At 46.0% G+C, this 18,407-nt stretch overlaps 1 protein-coding gene across 1 annotated transcript in view; it reads left to right on the top strand.

Annotated features, from left to right (window-relative positions):
* Window positions 1–18,407, top strand: part of LGALS8 (galectin 8) — a 273,575-nt gene that overhangs the window by 233,260 nt on the left and 21,908 nt on the right. The gene's annotated exons all lie outside the window — the stretch shown is intronic.

The following is an 18,407-nucleotide window of genomic DNA, read 5'->3' as shown; positions in this document are numbered from 1 at the left end:
CGGGATGGTTTCGTCTTGGGGCTTGCGGTTTCTTCCCTGCAGGCGTAGTGGGCTGCCTTTCTTGCCTTTCGGGGTTCCTCTGTGTCCTCTGTCTCCCCGTTGGTGGCTCGCCTTCTGCAGAGTTTTTTGCTTCAGCGTCCTGTTTATAGCTCTCCTGTGCCTCCTTGGGATCTTCCCTTGGTTCTTCAGGCTTTGACGGGCCCCCCTTTCGAGCTTTTGGACTCCGTGGCCCTGAAGTGCCTTTCTGCTGCGGTCCTTTTCCTGGTGGCCATTCCTTCTGGGTGGAAGATTGATGAGATTGGGGTTTTGATGGCTTCTTCCCCCTTTTTGGCCTTTTGTGCTGGCAAGGTCATTCTCCGTCCCAGTCATTTTTTTCTGCCTAAGGTGTTGTCTTCTTTTCACTGTAAGGAGGATTTTGTTCTCCCGGTCTTTTTTCCGGATCCTGTCTCTCCTGAGGAGGTGGTCCATCATTCGTTGGATGTGCTGAGGGCTCTCCGCATCTAGTTGGAGCGTATCTCTGGTTTCCGTATGGTTGATTCCTTGTTTGTCGCCTATGGCCTCTCTGGGCTGGGTCTTCGTCCTTCTTTGTCCACCCTGACTCGTTGGGTCAAGGGTGCTGTGATTCCTGCCTGTGATTCTGCCCATTGTCCTCTCCCCTCTTCTGTTCTGGGTAGGTCGACCAGGGGCGTTTCCTCCTCTTGGGCCATGTTCTTGGGGGCCTCCTTGAGGGACATTTTGTAGTGCTGCCACGTGGGCTGCTCCTCATACGTTTGTTTCGCATTATCGTTTTCGGTTTGGGATGGCGGCCTCTGCTTCCTTTGGCGCTCTTGTCCTGTCTGTGGTACATGGTTTGTGATATGTACTGTTTTTCTGTTGATTAAATAGACCTGTTTTCTGGCACTTTCTGGTCTGTTTTTTCTTACAATCACCGTGTGCTTGGGTATGGGCTCACTGTTAAGGGACAGGACGAGGAGGTAATGCCCGGTTACTCACCGGTGATATTCATTACTCCGAGTCCTGGTCTCCCCGTCCCATTCCTGAGCCTTTCCCTCCCTCCCTCTATTTGGTTTTGGGGTGATTGTTTTGTTTCTGGGTTTTTTCTTTGGTATTCTCAGGAAGTTTCTCTGCCGCACCTCCCCCTCTATTGTCACATGATGGTGACGCCATACTGGGGGAGGGGCAAAAAGCTCTGCTAGGTACTAGGTTTCTGTGGAGCAGACTAGCTGCTCACTGTTAAGGAATGGGACGGGGAGACCAGGACTCCGAGTAATGAATATTACCGGTGAGTAACCAGGCATTCCTGCAGGTGCTTTCTCAAACGGAAACCTTTTTTTTTTTTAAATACAGCCTATAAAGGAACAGGTACTTCTTTTAAAAAACAAAAATGTTTCACAATTGGAAAGAGGTCAGAGGGAGCAGGCAGTGGTCTTCTGTACCCTAGTGATATGTGCAGCTTGTTCATGTTTCTTTCACTGAACTGCATCATTGGGGCAGCAGTGTGTGTGGCAGACAATGAAAGGTGAAAATTACTATTCTAACCCCAATCCTATAATATTTGGGAGAAGAGGAACTTCCCCCCAAAATATTCCTTTAGGCTTTTTCAGTATTCCAACTTCTGTCCTAGAATATTTTGCGGAAAGTTATACATTCACCAAGTATTTTTAGGAATGGTTTAAAATTATTCATTTTGAGTGGTAGAAAGTTCTACCCAGAGGACACAACTCAGGGCAAAACACTAGGAATACCATATACTTTAAAAGCATGAGCATGAAAAAGATGCATCTCTACTGTTGGTCAGTCCAATTAATGTGATAAACAACTGGTAATTCTGTTGTAGAGAGGACCCCGCTTTCTAATAACCCAACCACATTTATACTGATGTACTGGGAGTCCTCGATGGCTCACTAATACCTCCTAAACTCACCTCCACAAGAGAGAAATACAGGGTAGTTGGCGTAAAGGTCTTCTTTGGATAGGATTTGATGGCACATTTTTGCAAGAGACACCACTCTGGCCTTTAATGAACTCTGCCACGTATATTGACTGCTGGTATATTTTTTAATTTACAGATTGTTTCTTACCCATTCTATTTGTGTAGCACTATCACTGCACTGGGCACTGCTCCGTGTTTGTGCACTTTTTCACTGTTTACAACGTTTGTACAATGGCAGTACAAACTAGAATGTTTTTGACTAATGATGTATTGGCGTCCCTTGTAATATGTTATTGTAACTAATTATTCAGAAGGGGACGTCTGTAAAATGGACATTTCATACACTATGTCAATAGCTATAGTAGTACCTCATAAAGTCCCTTCAGCCAATCTTCTAATCTTTCCTGGCAAACTAGGGTAAAACGTTGTTACATCAAGTCTGCCTAAACTATGGAGTCCTGGCAGTTTTCTTGATTTCATCTAGCATCTATTTAACTTAAGATCGTTTGTGATCTTGGAACCTGGACTACCTCTCAGGGACAGGTAAAAGCATTATAGTCAGTCGCTACAAATGACTGATTGGGGGGAGTTAGTGGGTGGAAAGGGGCAACCTTGGAGGAAAAAAAGTGGGTTTTGCGCAGATGTCTTAAGGAGAGGAGGTACAAGCTGATATCTCAGTGCAAAGAATTTCACAGACTTGGGGCAGCAGCTCACAGTGCTTGGAAGGAAGTTTACATTTCTATAACGGAAACACTGAGATATAATAAGAACCTTTGCTGCTCTACCAATATAAAGTTGGAATTCTAGTTAGTTAGCAAAGGATTTAAAATCTGACTGCCTTCAAATTGATTCAAGAGAGCATGTAAGGAAAATGAGTCTCTTTCCAAAGCCAATGAAGATATTTCCAAGTATTTAAGATGCTGTATTCTAACGCTTGTAGATGGTTCTCAGGCGGGAAAGACTATATTCAGCAATACCACTTCGAAGATACGTACTATTGTCCATTCTGTATTTACGATGGCTTGCAAAATAGAAGGAAGGAGGACTTGTTCCACTTTTCAAATGCTTTGGAGTTGTGGATGCCGGTCAGGAGCAGCATTCTGGGTGAGAGGCTTTACCTAGCCCTACAACTACAGTGAAATATTCTGACTAGCTCCTAAGATGTTATAACATGTAAATTACGTGTAAATCTAACACCAATGGTAATAGATATAACACAAGCCTCTACAAAGCTGAGTGCAGCAAATATATGTGGTTGGAAGTGGACGAGACCTTTCATGTGGCGGGCAGGATGCATAAATCAGACACCTGTATCCCACGTGTAATATTTTTATTAGCTACTTTAGTCTGTGGGAAAAGCTCCCCACTTTCTCTTTAATAATTACATGGACAATAAGGAAAATATATAGAATAAAACTATACCTTCACTCTGATTCAGGCCATGTTCACAAATGCCTTCTTTAACAACTGGGCATACGTAGACATTTGTTACACTTAAGTCTGCATCAAGCTCTTTTTGGTATCAGATTCATATTGAAACTGGGGGTAGTGGGGGGGTAGTAAACCTGCTTTGTCATGGTCCCAAGAAACTTTTTTGAACAAGTGAAGTTTGTAATGAAGATAAAAACAGGCTCATCATTTTTAGGCCACCGTACTAGTGCTGCCTTTTTTCTGCAAGCCTTAATTGTGTGCAGTGGTTTGGATGCAAAACCCGACCCGCAAGCTATTGGGTTTCATTTAGCTAGATCTCATACCTCTACAATAGCAATTTTTAGATGTCTAGTAAGGAAATCTTTAGAGGTGTGGCTTGGTCCTGATTCCATTGGGCAGATTTACTAAAATATTAGCTGTGCTGCATCACATAAGGGTGATAACAGCGCAGTCCTAGATCTACAAGATATGGCGCTGCTGCTGACACCTTGGCACCATAGTGCAAAGATATGTGTGTGATGTCTAGGATAGGTTTTGTACTGGAAAGATAACCTTCCAGTACAGACTACCATGCTTAAACATACTTGTAAGAAATTGGGCTATTGATTGAACTAGGTGAAATCCAAACTCAGGCAACAACGACAAACCTTGTCAGGTAAACCCCAAAAAGTCACTAAATTAACCTGTGCCTAACAATCTAGTAGCTTGGCACACAAGCAGTCCGGCTTAACCTAGAAGCAATGAGTACAGTACATATGAAGCACACGAACAGGAATAAAGTGAAAACACAAAAGCAGATAAATCCCAAACAAATGTAGAAAACTAGAGTCAATTTTAATAAATAAACAATACCAGAACAACAAAGATCCAATCAGTAGAACCGGAGATATTCAGTATTAAAGATTTAAGTGGAAATAGCACAGCGCTTAAAAACACAAAGCGATACTCGCTGTCATCTAGTCACAATACCCTGGGAGAAAGTCACAACTTCAGGCCAACCCTGATGGAGTCCAAGTCAGATACAGGGAGCAGTTTAGTCCAGCTGAAAGGTTACCTCCTGAGTCTGGCACAAAGAGATCCATTCTCGTTGTAGGAGGCTGAACATTGCAGACATTCGTCACTGTAGTACAAAGAGCCAGTCAGACAACACGGATGGTCGTTGTAGTTTCGGCAGTCATCATGAGCTGTTGTTGCTGTAGCAGTAAGTGCAGATCTTGCATTGCCATCCATCACCGTGGACTTGAAGAGCAGGTCTCACTAGAGGTTTGTGTTGGCGATCGTTGCGACCGGCAGAGTCTAAGCACAAATTGGCCAATTTGCAGTTGCAAGGACCCCAACGTCAGGATTTTTATTTTTTGATGCCAACCAAGGGTCTAGAACCTGGGGATACACCTCTTGGGGATTAGGTATTTACTCCAGCAGAGGCCAGCAGGGCAAAGGCAGGTCCATTTGCAGCAAGTCAGCTGGGTAGTTGCAGGGAGTCCTCTGAAGCTTGTTTCGTCCCTATAACTCACACAGTATGTCAGCCAACTAACACTTGGAGCCACTTTCGTTGTTGAACAAATACTGGCAACTAGGGGACCTTTTACTGCACCACCTGTAGTAGTCACTGGTTCCAGAACAATTGCTGCCCACCTCTAAGGACCAGTGGCCAATGGTCCAACATTATAGGCATTTGATTATAAAAGAGAGGGAACATAAATGCAGAGTTCACAAAAGAAGGTTGTTTGAAAAATAAGGCAAGTAAGTGCTTTGTATTTTGTACCTTTTGTATCTTGTTTTTTGTCAATGTATGCAACAAGCTCAGCCAATGCGTTTTGCCCTAAAGGCTTCCTTAGGGCTGCAATTTGCATAGAATACAGGTGTAAATTATTCATAAACTTACTAGAATTCCTAGCTTGATCGTTCTACTAGAGTGTTGAACATGTCACAGTAATACATACGGAGATGATGGAGACAACATATATGATTCCCTGAATACAAAACATAAGAATGGCTCACAAAAAACAAAATAAAGTCTAAAAAAACTTGAAAAACATCTTATGTTTTTAACAGTCAGACTCAAGTATGTTGGTTTAGAGACTTAAGGATAGTGTATACAAATATAAATACACAAACTTTGCAAACATTGACGGAAATTAAAAATAAAATACAAACAGTAAAACACACATGTTTATAAAGAAATATCATAATAAACATATACAGTTGACAATATATACAAAAACAACCACATTTGATAAGTACGTTAGGACATGATAGTAAGAAAACATGAATGGATATGTGCATTAAGAAATTAAAGTAAGAGAAGTACAAATGTTATAACAGAGACAAGGAGAGAAAGATAAAATCTTGAAAGAGAGGCACAGTTGTGTATCCTATACAATGGAATCCCATTAAGTGCAAAAGCAGACTGGGCGAAGTAGGACAGTTTGAGAGCATATGTGAAGATTTCGTAGCTATTTGTCCGAACAAAAACTAATTCAGCAAAACAGTAAAAGCAAAATGTATGGGGGAATACCACAGCAAGGATGTCTGGTCTAATGAGACTTTCAAATTTAAAAACATGAGTCACTAGAGGACTGTTGGCTCACACCTAAACCAAGTTTAAATAATGTTTATAGTCTGTACATGACATATATTGAGTTTGATGTGGGTGCTAATGGTGGAGAGATAATAGCTACATGAGTGGTCTCTGTGTTGGAACTCTGTTTTCTGGTATATGGTTCATAGAGGCACTTGCACACCACTATCTTTATCCTATGATAGTCCTTAACTAAACAATTGTTCAAAAGAGTGAATCAGGCAAGTCTTTTTTTATTCCAAGCATTACTTCCATAAATAGTACTGCAGCCCAGCCAACTCCTCTTTCATCGGGCCGGTGTAACCCAGTGACTTTGTCAGGGTTTGAGCTGTGTACAGTGTAACATGCTTTCATATCTCTAGATGGTATTCAAATATCGCTTAAAGTTTGCTATTATTATATTGCAGTGGTCCGTGAGAGGAATTGTGTCTTCCTAGCCTGAAGTATGGTATGTGTCTCAGGAACTGAGGTTTTACAGTTACAGTGTTGGGAAACTTAAGAGAAATTAAAAAGAAATTCTTTGTCAGCCCCTGCTTCAAGGAGGCAGTATTTTGTGGCACAAACCCCTGTCTACCATTGTAAATAGATAGGGCTATGTATAAAAAACAAACCATAGTTGTTGGCATCGAGATGCCCATTTAGCACACTTGGCGCAAAGTTATGCAAAGTGTAATTTGCCCCAAGTCTGGTTGATCAGCCACTGTTAATGCATGTCTGACCCCAAACCTTGTTTGGGTCGGGTGCTCTAAATGTCACATTATAAAATTGCAAAGGTACAACCAGCTATCAGGCAGCCCGACTAACCCATTGCCTCTAAGGCGACGCAACTACCTGCAGATCTCAATCTTCTTTTTGATCTTTAATCTTGTGCTAGAGCAGGGTGCACCTCAGGATACTGATAGTGAGGGAGATGGTTTGCTTCCCCATCATTATACTGTTGATGCTTTATACCTTGATTTTTAAAATCCCAGTAGGCTTGATACCTCCACTAGGACAAGAGATCATCTCATCACATGGATCATCAACGGATGCAAAGTGATTTACGTACATTTGTGATTTGGAGGGCAGCCAAATGACTAGATTTACAGCTGCTCTCCATTTAGACTAAAACAAATGTTTTGATAAAACATTTCCAGCCTGGGCTAGCAATATCTGAGCCCTTGCTATCATTTATTTTTGCCTTCACGTACACTCTCTGACTACCTGCTCGAAACTATGTTCTTGACCACCTGTTAGCTGGCAGGTGGCCAGGTAACATAGGCCAGTGCCTAGTGACACATAGTTTCTTACCAAGCACCCTACTCCATAGAGTCTCATCATCCATGCTTCTCAACCAATAAGGTGAATCCTAATTAATTTCTGACCAATTCCCTTATAGAGAACCCAAATGGATTGATGCCTTTGGCAAATATATGTTTTCTTCTGCCAGCACTTAGATCAGTAAGCGCAGCCTGTCTGTTACACTGATATAGACATGCCCTTAGGGATATATCCAGTGAGATTTTGCTGGTGGTCGTGGAGGACCTCTTTGGCTCTGACGATCCATGACGGAAAGGACGGGGACATGTACTTCATCCGCACAGGCTTCAATACTACAGACTGCATTGACTGGGCCTAGTCCGGCTTTACAACTGGTGGCGCCCTGTGCGACAAGTTTGTTGGCACCCTCCCCCATAACAACCTCGCCACGGATTCCCTCACTACCACCATTTGATAATGCCCCACAAGTCTCCATAACCACTGTCTGTTAGATACATTTGGTTTTCTAACGCCACTCATACCAGTTTAAGATGCAAGGTGTAGGAGTCACATGTCATCCATACTGGTAGTCAGTATAGTTTAAGAGTCCTTGGTCCTGAAAAGCACAAATTCCAAATTTAAAATGTAACAACATTGTTAGGGGTTTCTTTAATAAGAAGGATTGATTTCTACCCAAATGAATCCTTTTTGCAATATCAGGATAAGGAAAGACTGGGCAAATAAACATGCAGCTGTAATATATTCCTTGCAGTTTGCATTCAGCTCTTTGACAACAGGTAATAGCTCACTGCTCTATATTCGGATTTTAACTTTCAAACTGTAAGTAACAAAAGGATCTCTCTGACAAAAGCGATAACTATTGACCTATTTATGGGACACATTCTTTGCAGCAGGCATATTAACGCTCTTCTCTAGGATGAGTCACAACTTCCTCTACCAGACAAAGCTCCGATCTGTCTCCAGAAAGAACAATAATCACTGGAGTTATCCTGACATTTTTATTGATGCTTGAACATTGCTGGGACAAGGAACGTGGCATTGTGTGCATTTAAAACAAAAATAAAATAAACAAACATGGCAACGCCACCCCAAGTCAGCACCCAGTGCAGTGGCACTGATCACACCGCCCTAGAGCTGGCCCAGTCAGTACCAGTGTTGTCCTTTGTATACAGGCCTGGATGAGATCAAACAGATTTTCTGGCCATGTACAAGTTTCACTATTTGATATGGGTTCACCTCTTTGGAAAGAAAGCGGACTCTTCTTTGGAATATTTTAAAGATAACAGAATTGCATTGCCTTCCTTGGTGGTGTTGAGCTGTGCAAAATGATTCTCTCCCATCCCTCAAGTTCCGAAAATTCAAGTGCTACTCTGCGAGCTGGCATGTAGGGCGAGAGACTGACAGTGATGCAGTAGACTGCTCAATCCTTTTGGGCCTACAGATGCGGAACCAGTGAACAGAAAATAAGTCACTGGAGCACCAGTCCTCCAACTTCTCTTGCCTTGCTAAAAGGGCCAACAGACCGCTTTAGTTTGCCCTCAGCGGTGCATGCTCAACACATGGAGGCAGGAGCCAGCACGTCCTCCTAGGTTGGTGATCCATCACATTCGACAGCTGGGTCTTTCAGATTGTCAAAAAGGCAACTCCATACCTTTTCTCTGCACCCCTCCAAATAGCACTTACATAAGAATAACTTTCAAAAAAAGTATCTGTCCTGCTTCAGAAGGTATGCATGTTGCTAGTCAATGGTGCCATAGAGAGAAAACTTGATTTGGAGAAAGGCAGGGGTAGTTAGTCCTGCTACTTTCTTATCCTGAAAAATGCAGAGGGTCTCCGACTTATCTTGAACCTCACACTCCTGAATGCCTTCCTGCGGAAGGCCAAATTCAAAATGCTCATATTAGCTAAGATGATTTATTCGCTGGACCCAGGAGATTATATGGTGTCCTTGGGCTTGAAGGACATGTATTTTCATATACCTGTCCTGCAGTCCCAAAGGCATTACCTATGGTTCAAGGAGGGCCAGGAGCATTTTTAGTTTGGCATGCTTCCCTTCGGCCTCACCAGCGAGCCTTAGGTGTTTTTGAGTGTTCATAGTCAGAGGTCGAAGTGCCTATTTCCATACCTCAACAACTGACTGCTAAAGGTGGTCTCACTGCAATCCATGCTAAACCACTTATGGACAACATCAGTACTCCTAAAATTATTAGAAGTTTGCCATCAATGAGCCTAAGATCCTGGGCGTGGTGGAGCTCACAGCTCTTCCTCCCTCACGACGAGTCTCTGGGACATTTGAGCTATGATCCAATGATTTGGGTTTGATCCATGTGAAAATAAGTCTTTGGCTTCTTAACCTCACACATCCTCCTTGTCTTCTATGCCAGGTGGCACATGTGATCCCTGAATTAAAGCTTTAAGTCCTGTTGGGCCAGAATCAAGGCTGTATTCCTGACACTCTCCAGGTCTCGGAGAAGACCGCCCTCAAGCTGCACCGATTGCTGACTGATACAATCTGTCCCGGGGTAGGCAACTTACCCTCCCCCTCCCAGACCTGACATTGATAACTGATGCATCGCTGGTGGGTTGGGGGGCTTGTCGTGAGGGTGGAGCGATGGAGGGGGATCTCCAGTGGAGAGCCAGCTCCATATTATCCGTACTGTAGCCTCGTTTGGCCCTGAAGACTTTCCTGCCATCAGTCAGGCACCGACTAGTGCAAGTTCTCACAGACGATACTACCGCTATGTAGAACTGGAAAAAGCATGCAGCGTGAAGTCCTGGGCGCTGTCTCTGGGGGCTCTGCTCTTAAGGAGGAATACCAAAACAACTTCCCAGTTACTATCCACCTTGCAAGGTGTCGGAATTCCAGAGCAGACCAACTGAGCAGATGTCACCTGCAGATCACAAGTGGCACCTGCATCCCAAGGTGGAGCAGGGCATCTTCTATCAGTGAGTAGAGCTCTGGCTGGGTCTTTTCACCACTGTCAAAAACATGCAGTGTCAACAACATATGTTGAAGTTTCCACAAGAACAGGGAATGCATTACTGCTACTACCGCACTTGACCTGATTTCTGACAAAATAACCTTGTCTAAGTCATCCTAGAAGCTCCGGATTGCGTAAGAAGAGTGCGGAGTAAATTCTCACCATGAGCATCTGTCCTCTAATCAGGCTCTCCTTCTGTTAGCAGCTAGGTAGGTTTCTTCATCCGAATCCATGCAACGTGAACTTCTGTGCTTGGAGGTTGATTGGCAACAATTGACTGCTTTTGATTTGGTGCCCTAAAAGGTGAATGTTCCTTGTGTCCTTATACTCACCACCCTCGATGCTTGCCGCGACTTTAAAACAATCCACCACTCTCCGCCGCACACCACACGCAGGCGTGCATAGATGCAATTTTCATCCCGTCCACCAACTGCACCACAATCCAAGACGTCCATATACTTCCGAGAGGTATGTCCGACCACTCCCCGCTGCTCCTTAGTACAGGGGCTCCCCCCTTACTCACTCCAGATGTGGCGGTTGAACGCCTGGTTCCTTCAGAACAAGGAATTTAAGAAGGCGGTGGGATTGGAACTGAAACAATATTTTGTCACCAATGTGGGATCGGTTCCTTCCCCAGGTACCATGTGGGAGGCGGGCAAGGCCACTATTCGCAGATTTGCCAAAGGCCATGTCCAACGTCAGCAGCAGGCCAAACTGCTGCACATCAACTCGCTGGAGGTGCAAGCACTACGCCTTGAACAATCCCCCATCGTTAATGGCGATGCTGCTCGAGAGAGGCACCTCACGAGCATTGGAGCTGATATTAAGCAGCTCCTGATGGAAGGCGCCAAACTCTTGTGGAAATCTTATGTGGCCAGAGTGTATGGCGGGGATGATAAAAACTGTACAATCCTTCGTAGGCTCTCCACAAATCCCAGAGCGAATCGCATTATCCCAGAAATACTGGAACAGGATGGGTTGACTCAGCGGACCCCGGTGGCTATGGCTGGTGCATTTGCCGCCTTCTACCGTAAACTATATGCCGCACAAACCCCAGTATGATCGCGCTGCGACTTGCTGGACGCTGAGGGTGCTCACCTCCCTCAGCTGGACTCTGCTGCCCAGGACAAACTTGACCGTCCAATCTCCCACGTCGAGATTAGCAAGGCTATTGCTCACACCTCGTCGGGCAGGACCCCTGGCCTAGATGACCTCCCCCAGGAATATTATGCAGCATATCACGAGGTCCTCTTGCCTCACCTCGCTGACCTGTATGCCGAGGCTATGGAGAAAGGTTCCTTCCCGCCAGAGGCGGACATGGCTACCATTGTGGTCCTCACAAAGTCACAACCATCATCTCCCCACTGTGCGGACTATCGCCCCGTCTCCCTCACTAATACGGATGTTAAACTGTACGCCGCAATTCTTGCCCAGCGGCTGAAGCTCTACCTTACCACGTTAGTCCATCCGGACGAATGTGGATTCTTGCCCCAGCGGGGCACCAGACACTGTCTCTGGAAGCTGCATCTGGCCCTGGCTCATCGCCAGGTGCTTACCCCTTACTTGGTGCTCTTTCTCATCGATTTTGAAAACGCGTTCGACTGCGTGGACTGGACGTACCTGGGGGACGTGCTAGCCGCAATGGGTTTCGGTCCTCGCTTCCGTCAACTGGTTGGGGTTCTGTACACCCAGCCTCAAGCGTGTGTCTTGGTCAATGGGGTCCTCTCCGATGCCTTCCCCATTCAAAGGGGTACGAGACAGGTATGCCCCCTCTCGCTCCTTCTCTTCGCCTTGGCGATGGAGTCTCTAGCGACCTTGATTCGGTCCGAGAGTCTCGTTCGGGGATGGGAATGGCCCAACTCTCACGTGGACAAGATCACACTTTACGCGAATGATGTCCTGCTGTTTTTGGCTGATCTCACCCAGTCGGGTCCTTGTTGTCTCCAGATCCTGTGCTCCTTCGAACAAACGTCCGGACTCCGAATTAATTCTAGTAAGTCGGTCCTGGTCCCGTTTCATCTCTCCAGGGAGTGCTATGACTGGCAGTCCACGATACCGCTTAGGCGTCAGTCTTTTAAATATCTTGGGATCTGGGTTGCTCTCCTCCCGGAACTGGGATGGTCCCTCAAAGTCACCCCGCTCGTGAAGAAAGTTAAGGCGGATCTCCACAGATGGCAGACACTACCCCTGAACCCCCCGAGAGGGTCACCTTGTTTAAAATGATGATTCTCCAAGATTTCTTTACAGTTTCCAAAACACCCCCTTCTGTTTTCCATGGGCATGGTTTCAGGAGCTAGACACTATGCCTACTAAATTCGCTGGGGGGTGGGAGAGCTCGGCTGGCGTTAAATACCTGCCAGATTCCATCTTTCGACGGGGGCATGAGGATGACACATCTATACCTATATTACTTGGCGACCCGTTTTTTGAATATACATGACTGGTTCAACAGGAGTTTGTTTGATCCAGCCTACAGGCTTGAATTAAGTGAGCTTGGCCTGCCCAAAATCCAGTCCTTAATCTACAGAGAATCCATCCCATCCACCATGCCTGAAGTCACGCGCTCTTAGCCTGGCGGGCTGCCCTTCGGCATACCCTGTGGACACACAAACTCACCCAACATACACCTCTATGGCATGGTACATGGCTCAACTAGGTCAGTGGGTTACAGGGGTTCCGAATGTGGGATTTTATAGGAATTTCTCAGCTCGGTGATGTGTGAGCGAGCGGCCACATGCGCTCTTTAAGGACCTCCAGTCCAAATACTCCCTGCACCCATAACAATTTTATAAGTACCTACAACTGCGACACCCCCTCCAAGTACGCATATTGGTCGATACCAGGATCCCTGAATACAGTCCCACAGAGGCACAGACAATGCTAGGCGACCTGGGGAAAGGGGGTGTCTCTCGCATCTACCGGACACTGATCAATAACACCCCGACCTCACTAGACAGGCTCAGGGGCCAATGGGAGGAGTGGGTAGGTCCTGTGGATGAGGAAGATTGGTTCAATGCCCTCATGTCACCCAAGTTGGTCACGCATCCGCTAAACTGCGCTTGATCCAACTATACTACTTACATGCTGCCTACTTCACCCCGAAGCGCCTCCACCGAGCCGGATTTTGTTCATCTGCCTCGTGTACGAGATGCGGTCATGACCCGGCCTTTTTCTCCACATGGTGTGGGCTTACCCCCGATTAGCCAAGTTCTGGGGTGAGATCGAAAGTGAGCTGACTGAGGTCCTGGGGTGGGAGGTTCCCCATGATCCACGACACTCCCTTCTCTGGATTACAGATGGCCTGGACGGGTCCAGGAGCGAGAAATTATTTTTCAATACAGCTATGGTCGTGGCCAAGCGGAAAATAGCTGCCTCATGGAAACTTCCCACGCCACCAGGTTCTGAGTAATGGCCAAAGGGGGTGGATTGGTGCGCGTTACAAGAAAAACCCATGTATGAGGCACGGGGTGTCTTAAGAAATACCGGAGGGTATGGGGCTGGGTGCTGTGGAGAAGCCTGAACTTTGTATATGATGCCTGTATTCGATGCTATAGTGTGGGGTTTAAGGGCAATGTCTTTGCTTTTTCAATTGTCTTTGCGTCATTATTTTTGCTATCCAAGGTCGTACTGCTGGTGCTTGTTCATCCCAGATGGGTGGAGTCCTTCCTATGGACTGGACGGATCATTTTTTGGTGAAATTCTATGTTAAATTTAAGTCTCATCAAACCCTATTGGGGAGGAGTCGAAGGGTATGGATAATGGCTTATGGTGGCAAGATGCTGAAATCCTGTCCGAGTTTAGACCACTCTCTACGGAGGATTTCAATCGCATGGCACATGGCATTACATCCGGCTCCACCTTGGATCCAGTGCCACATAAGATCTGGAAGGAGTATGAGGAGGATCTCCTCCCCACCCTTCGGCTGATTTGTAATCAGTCGCTGGTGCGTGGAATAGTGCCCAGACAATGGAAACAAGCGTTAGTGTCCCCGCTACTGAAGAAGCCGTCTCTAGATCTGGAATGTTCTAAAAATGATAGGCCTATCTCCCTACTGCCATTTCCATCTAAATTTGTAGAATGTGCTGTTGCCATTACACTCTCCGAGCACCTTGAACAACACAACTGGCTGGAAGAGGCTCAGTTCGGCTTCCGGTCGGCACATGGGATGGAGACTGCCCTAGTGACCGTCATGGATGAGCTTCGAAGGCGAACAGACAGGGGTCAGGCAGTTGTACTGATTCTGCTTGACCTGTCTGCCACCTTCGATACGGTAAATCACGGGATTCTGCTGGAGAGACTTAGCGAGGCTGGAGTGAGAGGCTGTGCTTTACGCTGGTTTCGCTCTTTCCTGCACAATAGACAGCAGGCAGTATCCCTCCCTCCCTTTCAATCAGCTTTTTCTAATGTGCAGTTTGGTGTGCCTCAAGGATCGGCAATTAGCCCTATTCTTTTTAACATTTATTTAAAACCTCTGATTGCGGTTATAAAATCCTACAACATAGACACTGTGAATTACGCTGATGATACTCAGATGATCCTCTCCTTTGAGGGAGAGGATTCAACGTCTGTAGAGGCCTTCCATGATTGCCTGCAGGATACTGCCCGATGGCTTTGGGCCAACTCCCTTCAATTCAATGCTGGCAAGACTGAGGTGATTGTGTGTGCTGTGAATAGTAGCCCCCGTCCTCTTCCTGACAACTTCTGGCCCCCGGGTTTCTCTAACACTGTGCAGCCAATAAAAAATGCTCATAATCTAGGTATTATGTTTGACTGCAAGCTTTCCCTGGAATCCCAGGTTACAAAAACTACAGCCACCTGTATCATTATGTCCCTCCGCAAACTTTTTCCTCCTCTACCTTATCAGGCGCGGGCCACTGTAGCGAGGTGCACAATTCTCAGTAGCCTCTACCTTATCAGGCGCGGGCCACTGTAGCGAGGTGCACAATTCTCAGTAGATTTGACTACTGTAATGCCCTCCTTCTAGACTCCCGTAATTTTCTCCTGGATAGTCTACAAAGGATCTAATCAGCGGCTGCCAAGCTGGTGCTAGGCCTGTCTAGAAGGTCCTCTGTTTCTGCTGCCCTAGCCAAACTCCACTGGCTCCCTTTGAGACAGAGAGTGCACTTTAAATCGCTCTGTCTGGTTTTTAAAGCCCTTCATGGGGGCGGACCATTGACTTTGCGAAAAAAATTTGACTGGTACACTCCATCGAGACTGCTTCGCTCGTCCTCGGCCAGACTGGTGAAGGTACCAAGCTTTAAGAAAGTCAGGTCAGGAGGTGGATCCTTTGGAGTGGCAGCATCCAGATTGTGGAACAAACTTCCCTGGGAAATTAGACAAATTAGAGAACTTCTCCCATTTAGGAGACGTGTTAAAACTTGGCTGTTTCCCTAAGATCTAGACGGCAGTTCCGTCTCGACTCACCCCTACTCTCTAGCTGCTCAGCGCCAGGATACCTGCTAGGTGACAGTGCGCTTAACAAGTTGAATAAATAAATAATAAAATGAATTTGTAAAAACAATAAAATTGCTTATAAAAAAAAGTGAATGTTATCCTCACCTTGAGTCATCCTTCCATGAAATCCATCTGTGCTGTGCACTGGAATAAGTTTGTAGCCTGATGTGGTGCCCGGGACACTGACACCTTACAGGCCATGCTGTCAGACATCATTTTGTTTGTTTTGTCTTTAGCCCAGCAAGGCTTGGCAGTGGACACTGTCAAATGTTATTTACAAGCCCTTTCGGTCAATCTACATTTGCTGGATGAATCATCCTTGTTTAAATCACCTGTTGTGAATGAGCTTTGACAAAGTTTTGACACACCTTCCCTGCGAAATCATTTGTGATGCCACAGCAGTACCTTACCTTGTTCTTAACATTCATCATGTGTTTGCCCGACAAGTATGGTGCTGAGCATTCGAATGGCTTTCGTGCCAAGAGTTGTGACTTTCTTTCATGTTGAGCAGTCGATCACTCTACCAACGTTCTTTGCTCCCTCAGTTGGGGGGCTTTAAGCTTTTACATTAATTGACCAAGGACCATTGAGTACATATTAAACTTTTTGTGGGGTTTTCTGGAGCAAAGAAAGGAAAGACTGTGCAGAAGAGGACCCTGTTGAGATTCAGTATCCTCTGTATTAAGATCCGCTACGCTCTGACGATGAAGCAGCCCTTGGATGGTCTGAGAGCTCATTCCCCCAGGGCTAAGGCTACATTGAAGCAAGGAGTGCCTGTCCTTGATAGCTGCCAGGCTGCGACATGGAAATCTGTGCTTACATTTATGAAGCACAACTGCCTGGACAGGCAGGTCTGGCAGGAAGGACACTTTACTCACTCAGTTCTGCAAGACTTTTGGTCGGTGCCCACACAACAGATCCTCCACTTTATGGTATCTATTCTAAGATCTGGAATCTGCTGTTAGAAGTATCCATTACATCAGAAGAACTTAACATTGGTAGTGCTCTTTCTGGTGGATACTCTAACCACAGATTTCTCACTGCCGTCCCACCTCCCCATTCCATGGAGTGTTCTTTTTGTAACAATTAAAGAAGTCCCAAGTTAGTAGTCCGCATACTAGTAACAATAATTGTTCACACTCTGTGTCAGAGGATGCAGAAGGGAAAAAGACAAAAAACTGATGTTAGCTTACACGGGTCGCCCCTATATGCCCCTCTGTTCCATTGTTGTATTGTCTTCCCCCTCCCTATTGGTCAACCTCAGCGTTGGGGAGCGCGGAGGTGTGTTAGCAGCCCTATGATGAAGCATGACACAGCTTGCTGCGTGTGAGGGCAGTTTTATACACCTGGGTATTCTCCCTGGGATCTTAATGGGGTACAGCGTTCTAGCTTCAACAGTCCTACTTCCTTGTTGTGTGTTTATGGTATTATAGGAGGTCAAAGTGGGACTTATATTCCCTCCTTCCCCTTCTTACCTTTTTCTGTGGTTATGTAATCTTGGCAGCCATGCGTCCCTCCACTAAGATGATATACGCCTGCAGATGGAATACATTTGTGGCACGGTGCACAGCAAAGGCTGTGGATCCCCTTTCTGCCCCTCTTTCTGAGGTTCTCTAGTTCCTTCTGTCTTTGGCCCAGCAGGGCTCTGCTCTGGGCACTCTTAAGGGCTACCTTTGGGCCATTTCAGCCTTCCTGATCAGCCTTCTCTTTTCAAGTCCCATGTTGTAAATAGATTTCTCAAAGGCATCATCTTTTGCCTCCTGTTCCCTTTGTAATGCCTCAGTGGGACTTAACGTTGGTTCTTACTTTTCTGATGTGCGCTCCCTTTGAGCCACTACATAACTGTCCTCTTGGACTCCTCACTCTGAAAACTGCTTTTCTGGTGGCCAACACCTCTGCGCGCAGGGTTAGTGAGCTACAAGCTCTGTCTTCCAAGCCTCCTTTTCTGGCTGTTCATCCGGACAAGGTCATCCTCAGAACTCGACCTTCCTTTCTTCCAAAGGTGGTCACTTCTTTTCAAACTAGCCAAACCATCACTTTGCCCACCTTCTTTACACCTCCGCATCCTACAAAAGAGGAAGAGAGGCTCCACCATCTGGACCCAAAATGTGTGCTCTCCTTTTATTTGGATTGCACCAAATAATTCCGGGTGGATGACCAGGTCTTTGTGGGTTACGCAGGTGCTAAGAAAGTCGGGGCATGCACAAAAAGACCATCTCCAGGTGGGTTGTTCTGTGCATTAAGGCCAGCTATCCTTTGGCAAAGAAGGAGCCTCCTGTGGGGCTGCACGCTCATTCCACCAGGGCGTCGGCAGCTACTACTGCTTTGGGACAGGGAGTCCCCCCTAAATGTCATCAGTCAGGCAGCTACGTGGGTATCACTGCACACGTTCACCAAGCACTACTACCTGGACAGCCTAGTCCGGAGAGTCGGCTTCTATGGCTGTTCTGTTTTTCAGGACTTTCTGGTGTTAACTTAGTTCGCAAGCCCACCTCCGGGGGTTGGTGTTGTTGGGGTATCTATTCTAAGGTAAGGAATCTATAACTAACTGTTTCTTTCAGATGAACAAGTTACTTACCTTCCGTAATGATATAGCTGTAAGAAACATAGGTTAGTTATAGATTCCTTACCACCCCACCCATCCTCCCCGTTCTGCAAACTGATTTCTAGGGTTAAGGACATCCTTTCACGGCCCTAGTTTTGTGCACCAGTGGTCAGTGTCTTGCATGGCTCTGCGTTCCTGGCACGGTAAGTCGTGTATAGAACT

The sequence above is a fragment of the Lissotriton vulgaris genome, chromosome 6 (assembly GCF_964263255.1).
Source record: "Lissotriton vulgaris chromosome 6, aLisVul1.2, whole genome shotgun sequence".
In the NCBI taxonomy this organism is placed as follows: Eukaryota; Metazoa; Chordata; class Amphibia; order Caudata; family Salamandridae; genus Lissotriton; species Lissotriton vulgaris.
The sequence above is the reverse complement of the archived record's forward strand: the minus strand, read 5'-3'. Positions and strand labels throughout refer to the sequence as shown.